The sequence below is a fragment of the Meleagris gallopavo genome, chromosome 14, assembly GCF_000146605.3.
Source record: "Meleagris gallopavo isolate NT-WF06-2002-E0010 breed Aviagen turkey brand Nicholas breeding stock chromosome 14, Turkey_5.1, whole genome shotgun sequence".
Lineage (NCBI taxonomy): Eukaryota > Metazoa > Chordata > Aves > Galliformes > Phasianidae > Meleagris > Meleagris gallopavo.
In genome coordinates, this window is record NC_015024.2 from 719,668 (window position 1) to 730,632 (window position 10,965).

General features: G+C 43.1%; 1 long non-coding RNA gene across 1 annotated transcript; it reads right to left on the bottom strand.

The window, feature by feature from the left end:
• Positions 1–3,887: 3,887 nt before the first annotated feature.
• Positions 3,888–9,831, bottom strand: LOC109369895. Its single transcript, XR_002119535.1, has 3 exons — positions 9,664–9,831; positions 8,516–8,672; positions 3,888–5,501 (listed from the first exon to the last, which is right to left on the bottom strand). It is a non-coding gene; the product is annotated as an uncharacterized LOC109369895 (long non-coding RNA).
• Between the last annotated feature and the right edge of the window lie 1,134 nt (positions 9,832–10,965).

The following is a 10,965-nucleotide window of genomic DNA, read 5'->3' on the forward strand; positions in this document are numbered from 1 at the left end:
CCACTTGAGTTTTAGGGGGGAAATTATATACCTGCTGATAACACAGGAACAGGAAAAGCAGCTCTCAAGCCATGCGGACTTCATATGGTGTTTTTTTGTGTTGTTTTTTTTTTCCCCTAGAACCAATGTCCCCAGCTCAGAGATGTTACAGTTTAATCAAAATTCCCTGTGAAAGAGTTTTGGGTACCACAAGCATGTTAATGAAACTCAGTAGAACAATTAACACTCACTGGGTCATTATCTGTGCTAACATTTTGAGGATATTTGGGTTATACTTACAAACTCCTGTACAGTTTTAGGTCTAGGCAGTTTTTAAAATCATTCTTTTTGCAATAAAGAAAAACCTAGAAGCAGCATCTCTGTTTCTGTATCTAAATGTAGGGTGACACCTCACAGCAACACCTTGTGCATTCGACACCTTCCATTACCCACAAACTTTCAGTTTGAACATTCAGCATTGCAATAAAACGGCTTTCTAGAACGCATATACAGAAAGAAATGACAGAAAGCAACCTCAGAATGTTAGCAGACAGACCGCAGCCCAAACAAAACTCCCTAAGGACGAGGCGGTATTAAGAAACATGCATCCTTCAATACAGCACCAGATGCACGGGGATCCTTCCCCCAGCACGCACAGCGATGGAACAAAAGCACATCCCTTAAGGACATTTGGGTAAGCTGTGCCCAGTGTTTGAAGAGAGGTTTGCAGCTGCCTTGAGATCTCGACCCCACCTCTCTCATTCACACACATTTGCTTAGTTAAGGATAGGGCTAATCCTCCTTTTAGCAGGCTAGATAGACACGCCAATTCTCAAGTAGCTTCCAGAAGGCAAGATTAGCTATGCCCACAACGGGAACAGGCACACTTAAATATTTCAACCGAACATGACAGAGCTGCTTGGGCTTTACGGGAATTGCCATGGCCTGAACCAATGGTTGAGCACCAGGTGAGAAGGTGTGGGTAACCCAGGGAGCTGAGGTGCAAGCAGTGGACCTGAAAGACCAGTAGGTGTGCATCCAGGGTCCACCCCTCCTCACCTTTATTTAAGGGTTAGCAGCTGAGGGAGAAGTATCTCTATTTCGAGATTGTGTCTTCCTTTAGACTTCAGTCTTTGGAAAGGATGAGCCACTTGTATCCTGTATCACTTTCTAAAGTAAGTTTTGATGAATACCTTTACGAGCGTGCTCCCCCGCTAGTAAGGCACTATCACTGTCTCCTATTGCTGCACAGGTCTCAAAGGTGAAAGTATACTTAGTGCCAAAGTATCTCCTTGGCAGATATCTGTGGTGCTGCCATAATCTGATAATGATAATTCCACCCGACACACAGTCCTAATCTGGTTTATCTCAGTACTGGGTACCAAACTACAGGCCCCTGGGGGCTTCTCAGGAACAGTGGCAATCGAAAACCTCAGAATGGAGGGTAAAGTAAATGTAAAGGGTGATATTTAGAAGTACTCATTCTGATAAAAGCTACAGGAGAAAAAGAAACCTGACCCAAATAACTTGTATTCCAAACTGTACTTCTTAGAAGGGTAGCACAGAGCTCTACAAGATGCAATCCAGGGCTTGAGCAGGGATTTTGAGTGGATGACCTTCAGATGTCCCTGCCAGCCTCAGTCATTTGGTGATTCCATGACTCTGGAAAGGGACAAGGACATCTCTGGCTGCCTGCAGAGGCAAGCTATGCACAAAGTACTCCAAGATGATGGAAGAAGAACATTAGTTTCCCTGCTCACAGTCTTGACTCACGTTAGGCAAACATCCAGCAGTACACCCTTAGGAAATAAAAACAACATTGTGTTTCCCCAAACCTTTGATGAAAACATGCACTGAAAAAGAATTTCCAGGGGATTTTGACATGGCATAATGGTTTTTATTTTGTTTGTTTGTTTTTTAACAGGCGAGTGCATAGATAAGATTGTTTTACTCTCATTTCCAGTAAACCCTTAGAATCATAGAACGGCCTGGGTTGAAAAGGACCTCAAAGATCATCTAGTTTCAACCCCCCTGCTATTGGCAGGATTGCCAACAACTAGACCAGGCTGCAAGAAACATGGTTTCTTGCCACTAAGTCACACTACTTGTGGGGTTTTTTTAATTTGTTTGTTTCATTGTTGTTGTTTTCCACATACCTTCATAGTGCTATTTAATTGGAAAAATATTCTACAGGCTGCTAAAAAGCAGAAGACTTTCCATAACCAAAAACTTTAAGCTGTCAACAAGGAATCTCGACCATTTTATCTTTCCTCAAAATTTCAGCCTATATTTCCTAGTTTGATGTAAAACACACAAACAAGATCTTTCTCTTCACCCTGTAGATAGTTGAGCTCAGGATCCAAACCATTTCAGTAGCTACTGTGAGCCTATGCTGTGCCAAATAATTGCAATAATCCAGCCTGCGCTTCAACAGGTATGATTTTTTTTTGTGATTCAGAGGAAAAAAAAATAAAAATCAAGGATTAAAAGCTCAATTAACACATCTTATTCTGCATCACAGGACACTGCTGTTCTTCCCCGGTCAGAATCACAGAAATCAACTTCTATGAAACAGTTTCTGTTTTACAAATAATTACCTTTCTGGGGGAAAAAAAAAAAGAATTTTTTCAGATTCAATTTTTTTTCTGCAAAATTCAAGTGTTTTGAAATAGCATTTTACATGAACAAACTTGGAAATTCATATTATTCCACCCTCTTTCACATAAAATCACAGAACTGTAGGGGCTGGAAGGGATCATTGAGTCCAATCCCCCTGCAAAAAGCAGGTCCCCTACAGCAGGCTGCACAGGTAGGCCTCAAATATTTCCAGAGAATGAGAACCCACAACCTCCCTGGGCAGCCTCTTCCAGTGCTCTGTCACCGTCACTGTGAAGAAGTTCCTTCTCACATCAGTGTGCAACCTCCTATGCTCCTCTTTATGGCCGTTTCCCCTTGTCCTGTCCCCGCAGACTGCTGAAAAGAGGTCAGCCACATCCCTCCGACTCCCACGCTTAAGATATCTATAAACATTAATCAGATCCCCTCTCAGTCTTCTTTCCTCAAGGCTGAAACAGATCCAGTTCACTCGGCCTTTCCTCACAGGAGAGTTGCTCCAGGCTCTTTTATCATCTTTGCAACCCTCCATTAGACTCTCTCCAGGAGATCCCCATCCATTTTGTCCAGGGAGCCCAGAACAGGATACAGCGCTCCAGGTGAGGCCTGACGAGGGCAGAGCAAAGGAGGAGGATCGCCTCCCTTGCCCTGCTGGCCACATTCGTTTCAATGCACCCCAGGATCCCATTGGCCTTCTTGGCCACAAGGGCACACTGCTGGCTCATGGCCAACATGTTCTCCAGGACGCCCAGGTACTTCTCAACAGAGCTCCTCTCCAGCAGGTCATGCCCTACCCTGTACTAATACTCATGATTATTCCTTCTCAGGTGCAAGACTCTACACTTGCTTTGTTAAACCTCATCTGGTTTATTTCTGCCCAGCTCTCCAGTCTGTCCAGGTCCTGCTGAATGGCAGCACAGCCTTGCGGTGTGTCAGCCATTCCTCACAGCTCTCCAACCAGACTCCGCGCTGCTGCTCACAATCCTCTGAGTTCGGCCAGTCACCAGGTCTCAACCCACCTCACCACCCACTCATCTGTCCCACGCTTTCTTAGCTTCGTTATCAAGATGTTGTGAGGGAAGTATCAAAAGCCTTGCTGAAGTCAAGGCAGATGACTCCACTGCTCTCCCCCCATTTACCCAGCTGGTGATGCCATCACAGAAGGCTATGAGGTTGCTTGAGCACAATTTTCCCTTGGTGAATCCACGCTGACAATTCCTGATGAACTTTTTCTCTTTCAATTGTTTGGAGATGGCATCCATCACCTTTCCAGGGACAGAAGTGAGGCAAGTGAGGCTGACTGGCCTGTAGTTTCTCCTTCTTGCCCTTTTTGAAGACCAGAGTGTCATTGGCTATCCTCCAGTCTTCTTTTTCCAAAACCTTTCAAAGATAATAGAAAGCAGTTCAGCAATCACCTCTGTCAGCACCATCAGGACAAATGGATGTACTCCATTTGGGCCCATGGATTTGTGCAAATTGATTCCACCTAGATGCTCCCAGACCATCCCCTCTTCAACCTGAGGGAAGCTCCCCATTTCCCAGACTCTCTCTCTTCCCTCCAGTGCCCAGGAGTCTTGAGGGGGAGTCTTTGAAGCAAAGACCAAAGCAAAGAAGGTGTTCAGCATCTCCACCTTCTCAGCATCCCCCGTTACCAGGATACCTCCCTCGTTCAGCAGGGGACCCACGTTATCCCTACTCTTCCTTTCACCGTTAACATACTTTAAAAAACCCTTCTTATTTTCCTTTATCTTCCTTTATCTCATAGTCACTTGAGAATCAGCAAGTTCTACAACACCAACTGAAGATTCTGATGAGCATCTACTCAGATGTGACTTTTTTTTTTTACAAGAGAAAAAGGCAACAGCATGCCTGATGGGCTTTGGCTTTTGAATAATATGTTCAAAGCATTGTAGAGGATCAATCCATTGTAATCATTTTTCAAGAAATGAATGATGAGGAAGACAAACTAATATGTTTTTCTGATCACACTTAGCTCAGGGTGAAGAGGAACACCTTGAAGCAGCAGCTCTTATCCAATCTTTGCCCTTTTTCAGGTAAGAAGTTACAGCTCCTCTCCAGCAATTACCCAGGCTATTCAGTTGTTGCATTTGCTGAGTATTTGACAGGCCTCAAATTTCCATTTCACCAGGGCTGTTCCTGTGGGTCCCCTTTGTATACCACCAAGAGTTTCAACAATCACTTTGGAAGACTGAGCTTTTTCAAGTATTTCTCAATGGTAGGGCAGGAAACTACACAATCTACAGCAAGCAGGTTCTTCTCATTGCCTCTTGCTTACCTGTTTCTCCAACCTCAATAACAACACAAGCTTTATGTTTACCAGAGGATTACAGATAGCAAGAGAGACAGGAGCTGCAAGCAACTGAACACTAAACTTCCTACTCAAGATCCACCAAAGGACAGCAGATAGTCACTTTCATACTACATGTCTCAAATTCACAGATGAGATGTGCTTGCTTCCCTCTGACATGTTCAGGTTACTTCAAAAGCCAAAGGCCACAGAAGATTCACCCGGTAGGGATACTGACAGAATAGCCTATGTTTCTGGGTGTTCACCCTTTGGCCTCTGGCATAAGCTCTTTGTAAATCCTTTGACAATGAGCTGATAAATAAGAAGTCACTCCACTGAAGGGCAAGCTGAGCCAGCTGCCTGAAGAAGCTGTGAGGTCAGTGGAAAATCTCAAACATATCTTGGAGATAAGAACGATGATCAAACAGCCACTCATTTTCTGAGGAGCAGCAGATTTTCAACTCAGAGTTCACATCATCTGTGATGAAGACTGAAGTTTCACCCCCGTTACAGTCTTTTTTTTTTCTTCTATATTCCGGTCAACCACTGACACCAGACACATTCCCTGTGAGTGGTGATCACTCCTATGCAATACCTGGGTCTATAAAAGAACAAGACACACACTGAGTTAACTTCTGTATTTCACTCTGCAGTACTGACAGTAACTACCTCCTGTCAAATAGCAAGGAGAACTGGCCACCAGTTTCATCCTGTTAGTGCTTAATGGTGGAAGAGCAGCAACGAAGCACTAATGTCAGCAATGCTAGAAAGAGAGACTGCAACTGCATCCATGAAGTTAAGAGAGTGGAACCCAGGCTACTCCTTCCAACGGGAGCAAACTCCCTTGGAGCAGTTTTGAAAACCTTGGTGATCACTCCCCAGCTGCACCACTTTACACTGTCTGCTATATTTTTTGTGTCAAGTTTTCATGAGGCATAAAAATGCTTTTTCTTATTCATCTTTCTCCTACACCTCCTGCATTTCACTATATTGAAGAGGAAGTAACTTGGCTGTTATTTTAAAGCAGAGACTTCAATTCAGAACAACAATGCAAATGCTGTGGTAACTTCTTTAAAAAAGAAATTGCTGCAATAGACAGCTATTGTAACCTTTGCGACCTATTTCAAAGATTTTTATTTATTTATTTTTACTGTTCTCAGTAATATATTCTGTTTTTAGCTGAGGGTTGATGCCTGCAGTTCAGGATGCAAATCTCTGAAGGTCAAGCACACTGACTCAAGAAGCAGGTTAATTCTACTGATTGCCTATTCCACAACCACAAGAGAGAAGACAACAGATTAATGAGGGTCAAAAGAATCAGAAAATGAAAGGATTCCTACTCCACATATCTAAATATAGTTTGTTATAGAAGAGCTGTCAGACTAATAGCATTGTACAGAATTAAGTAAGGAAGAAGATATCTGCTGACGGTCAGAGCAGAGCTGCTTATTCCCAGCTGCCCTCCCAATGGACATGTTTTGTCATGCTTCCATGATGCATAGAAGCAAGCATCCATCACAAGAGGTACAATCAAAGAAACAGCCAGTTGTACCTCCTGCACACATATAAAACTGTATAGATATTAAATTACTATTCCAAATATATCTACATTTAACTTAACAAATAGGTAGATATACTGAACATCACCGATCAAAGGATGTCTCATAGGAGAGTGGCAGTCCTTCAACAGCAGATCCACTGGGAATGTAAGATTTGCCATCGTAGAATCATATCATAGAATGGCTTAGGTTGGAGGAGACCTTAAAGATCACCTAGTTCCACATCCTCTGCTGTGGGCTGGGCTGCCCACCACAGGATCAGGATCCCATCCAAGCCTTGAATGCCTCCAGGGATGAGGCATCCACAACTTCACTGGGCAGCCTGTTCCAGTGCCTCACAACCCTCTGAGTGAAAAAATTCTTCCCAACATCTAACATAAACCTCCTCACTTTTTGCTTAAAGACGTTCCCCCTTGTTCTATCACTATTATACCATGTATAAAGTTGTTTCCCCTCCTGCTCTCTTAAAGTTCCAAAATGCCGTAACAAAAGGCCCCCAGAGCCTTTTCTTCCCCAAGCTAAACAAGCCCAACTACTTCAACCTTTCTTTAAAGGAGAGGTGCACCAGCCCTCTGATCATCTCTGGACCCATGTCCTTCCTGCACTGGGGACCCCAGGCCTCAATGCAGCACTGTAGATAAGGCAAGGCTTTACAAGGGCAGAGCAGACAATCCCCTCCCTGCTGCCACCCCTCTGTTGATGCAGCCCAGAATGCACAAGACTACTTTACAGGACTGCTCTCAATGAGTTCTTCTCCCATTCTGTACTCATACTGGGAATTGCCAAATGCAACATCTTGGCCTCGTTAAGCACCATTAGGTTCTCACGTGCCCATCATGTGAGCCTGTCCAGGTCCCACTGGATTGTGTACCTTCCTTCCATTATGTCATTTGCATCACTCAGCTTGGTGTCATCAGCAAACTTATCAAGGGTACCCTTGATCCCACTGCCTATGTTGTTCATAAAGATGTTGAAGAGCAGTGGACTCCAGACAGACCCTTGGGGGACACCACTCATGACGGGCCTCCACCATTATTTAGAACAGAATAAAATCTCATCACATCTGAGTCCTGTCTCTTGCACAATCTAGAACCAGTCTTGAAGAGAAAGCATTCTCATCCCACTGACATTAAGATGGTGAGGCACTCTCACAGGCTGCCCAGAAAAGCTGTGGGTGCCTGGGATGGGACCCTGCTCTGGTGGGTGGCAACCATCCCAAGGCAGAGTTGAAACAAGATGGTCTCGATTGCTGCTTCCAATCTAAGCCATTGTATGATTCCAGCAATGCATGAATAGGATAGCACAAGAGTCCCTCCTAGCAATTGGAAATGATGGATAGTTTGAGGTTACTTCTACTATAGAAGAATATATGAAATATCTTTTTTCTGTAGCTAGTGGCTATATTTTTTGATTGTGAGGGGCTAACACAGAAGAGCTCAGCAGCTGACCTTTTCTTTGGTCAATCTGAAAGCAAATCATCTCAGTCTTTAACAGAAAGATCTGTAAGCCAGCATGCAGAGATGCTTGGCAAAGCAGCATTATATACAAAAATGGATACTCTAAGACATTTTGCAATCATAATATACTACATGCAATTCCCAGGTGGTAATCATGAATTGTCTCCAAATAGAATTAAAACGTGAGTGAAAGCGAGAGATTGTTAATACAGTCAGCTCCTATTGAAAGTGTTCTGTAACTTCAGCAGATTCATGACTTTCAAAGGGAACTGCATCCACATCCATACAGAAAAGAGAAACAGGAAACAGATTCACATAGAGCAACGTCTGCTTCAGAGCAGATATTCCCCAAGGGGGTAACAGCTGCTGTACTGGCTCAGGACAGTCAAGCAAACTGAAGATCAAATCTCAGCAGTTCTTAAGTATTTGAAAATAAAAGCACATTCCTGGTTTCAGCCAGCATAGAGCGGGAGACATCTTGCACATGCAGGAGCTTTAAATATATGTTAGCGTATCAATTTAGAGGTGATAGGGAGCTTAAGGTCCACTCAACCTGGCAGTGTACATGAACAAAAATAAAACACATATTAAGAACCCACCTTTTCCCTTGTGATAAGCTTGAACAGTGCAAGCTGAAGGAACAAGACTGAGAGGATCTCTGCAGTGCGGGAACACTTGGGAGAGCTTTATTCTGCCAGCACATTTGGCTGGGAACTTGAGGAGCATAACAACGAGCATGTGTGACCTCTCTGACTCCTGAAAATTTAGAAACTGATAGTTTAAATTCCACACACCCTACAGAAACAAACTTACTTATGACAACATACATAGATTACTCTGACATAATCAATCTAGTTAAAAGTTTTCCCGGGGACAGAAACCTAAGACATTCAATTTAAAGACAGTTTAAAGTCTTTTTAAAGTAACATTTTCCCAAATTAAACTTTAAAAAGCATTGCCCTGTACAAAGCTTGCTACACAACTTCAAAACCAAGTCACAAATCCTGAGGGAAGCTGCTTAGATTGTTTGTTGCTGAGATAAAAATGACCAAGTGATAAATCATCCCGCAATGATTGCTTTCTATTTGTCAGGTGTTATCATAAAGGAAACTTGCATACCCCACACAAAACCTCATTCCAAATGCATGTATTTGATATTACCCGTTACCTACTGTTATATCTTGGTGACATTGTAAGCAAGTTTCCTCAAGTTTCCTCATCCCTTTGTTGTAAAAGATGCAGGGCTTTGTCATGGAGAGGACCGGTCCCAGATTTTACTCAGGCCCAGCTCTGCATCCCAAGACCAGGACAATTCTCAGGCAGGATAAGAGGAGATCTGCTTTGGATTCTCTGCTTCACCAAGCAATTTGAGTAACCTAATCTGTGCCATACCCAGATCTTTAAGAAGTACCTTGCCTCCAGAATCCCTTACATAAGAAATGGGCAAGTCTGAATCTCTACGAACCTGCACCACCTTCTTGTGCAAATACAAAATATGTAACAGGAGACACATAACCTTTCCCTCTGTTATAAGAGCATCTAATACCCACACTTGTTAAAAGCTGCAATGCCAATCCTAAAACATTAGTGACCTCTGACTCTCAGATCCCAGTGGATTGATTTTAAAACATCGCTGTAGCAATTGGATGGATCAATACAATGGGAAAGGCATTACAACAAAAGTGTGACGATGGAAGAACAGGCACAATAAAGAGGTGCTACAAAGGAAGGGAAGAAGATTGCTCACCCATATCAGAAGATTCCAGGTTTGCAGGGGAAAGCTTCACCAAAGAAGGATCTCCAACTAGAGCTCCTTCTCCAGTAGCAGCCAGCCCCTCAATGAGGTCTAAGAGAGGTGCAACCAGGCTCCTCCCCTTCCTATCACACAGCTGAATTGCCTTCACCTGTGCTCCCAGTGCCGACTGGATCCTTTCCCCAGGTGCTCCATCAGTGGTTCAGGCAAGGACTCAACAGTTACCATACAATTGCCAAGGGAAAAAAAAAAAGTAGAGCTGAAATGTCATTGTAGCAGATGTAATTTTGTACCTGAGGATTCCTCCCCACAGACCACTTCATACTAAAGTATACATACTAAATTTTCAGCAACTGCTTACATCTCTCAGACACATTTACAGCTATCGCCGGAATCAGTAGGTTCCAGAATACATGAGATATTGCTCAAGTAGTTGCTCAAGTAGAGAGAAAAAAAATCAAATGTATTTTTAAAAAAATGATCACAGAAAAACACCCAAACCAAGCAAACACTAACACTAACATCTTCAGGGTAATTCAGTCTGACACCACTGAATGGTATCTCAAACTCTTTGAAAGACTCTCCAGAACAGCTCAGGCAGCTTGTCTTTCAGGAGGAGTCTTTTTGCTAAATAATTTTCCATACGTGAAATGGCTTACTTGAAAAGAAGCACCTTCTCAGCAGAGGGTAGAGAGTTTGTAAGACCTTTCACATGGGGAAGCTTCACAGAACTATTTCACAGCAGAGCTTCCTCAAAAGGCCATCACTCAAGAGGACAGAACTTAAGAGGCTGTATGCTATCTGAAAAGAAACCCACATTCTTGATTTAAGTTAGGAGGTGAGAGCAGATATTTTGCAAATGGTATAGCTCTGTATACACAATAGTGTGTTGGTTTAGAGGTGATAGGAAGCTTAGGGTCCACCTTGACCTGGTAGTACACATGCATGTTAATAAATAAAAAATATTAAAAACCCACCTCTTTTCCAGTGACAACTGTGCTGACAGGGCAGTCTGCAGGAACGTGCCTTGACAGAGGATCCCTACAGTGCTGGAACAGCTGGAAACACTTTCCTAACACCAGGTCAGCTCCAATGTAGTTGCCACATTAGAAGCCCAAATTTAGATAAGCTCGGAATGTTTTAACATCTTATTGATAATACAGCTGGGTTGTGTTACTTTACATTTTACTTAGGCAGAGTGGTACATATAAATATAGACAAGTTTTTACACCTTCAAAGCAAGACCCTACTTAAAGTTCAAGAGAAAAGTGAGCCAAATTTAGTAGCAGGAACACA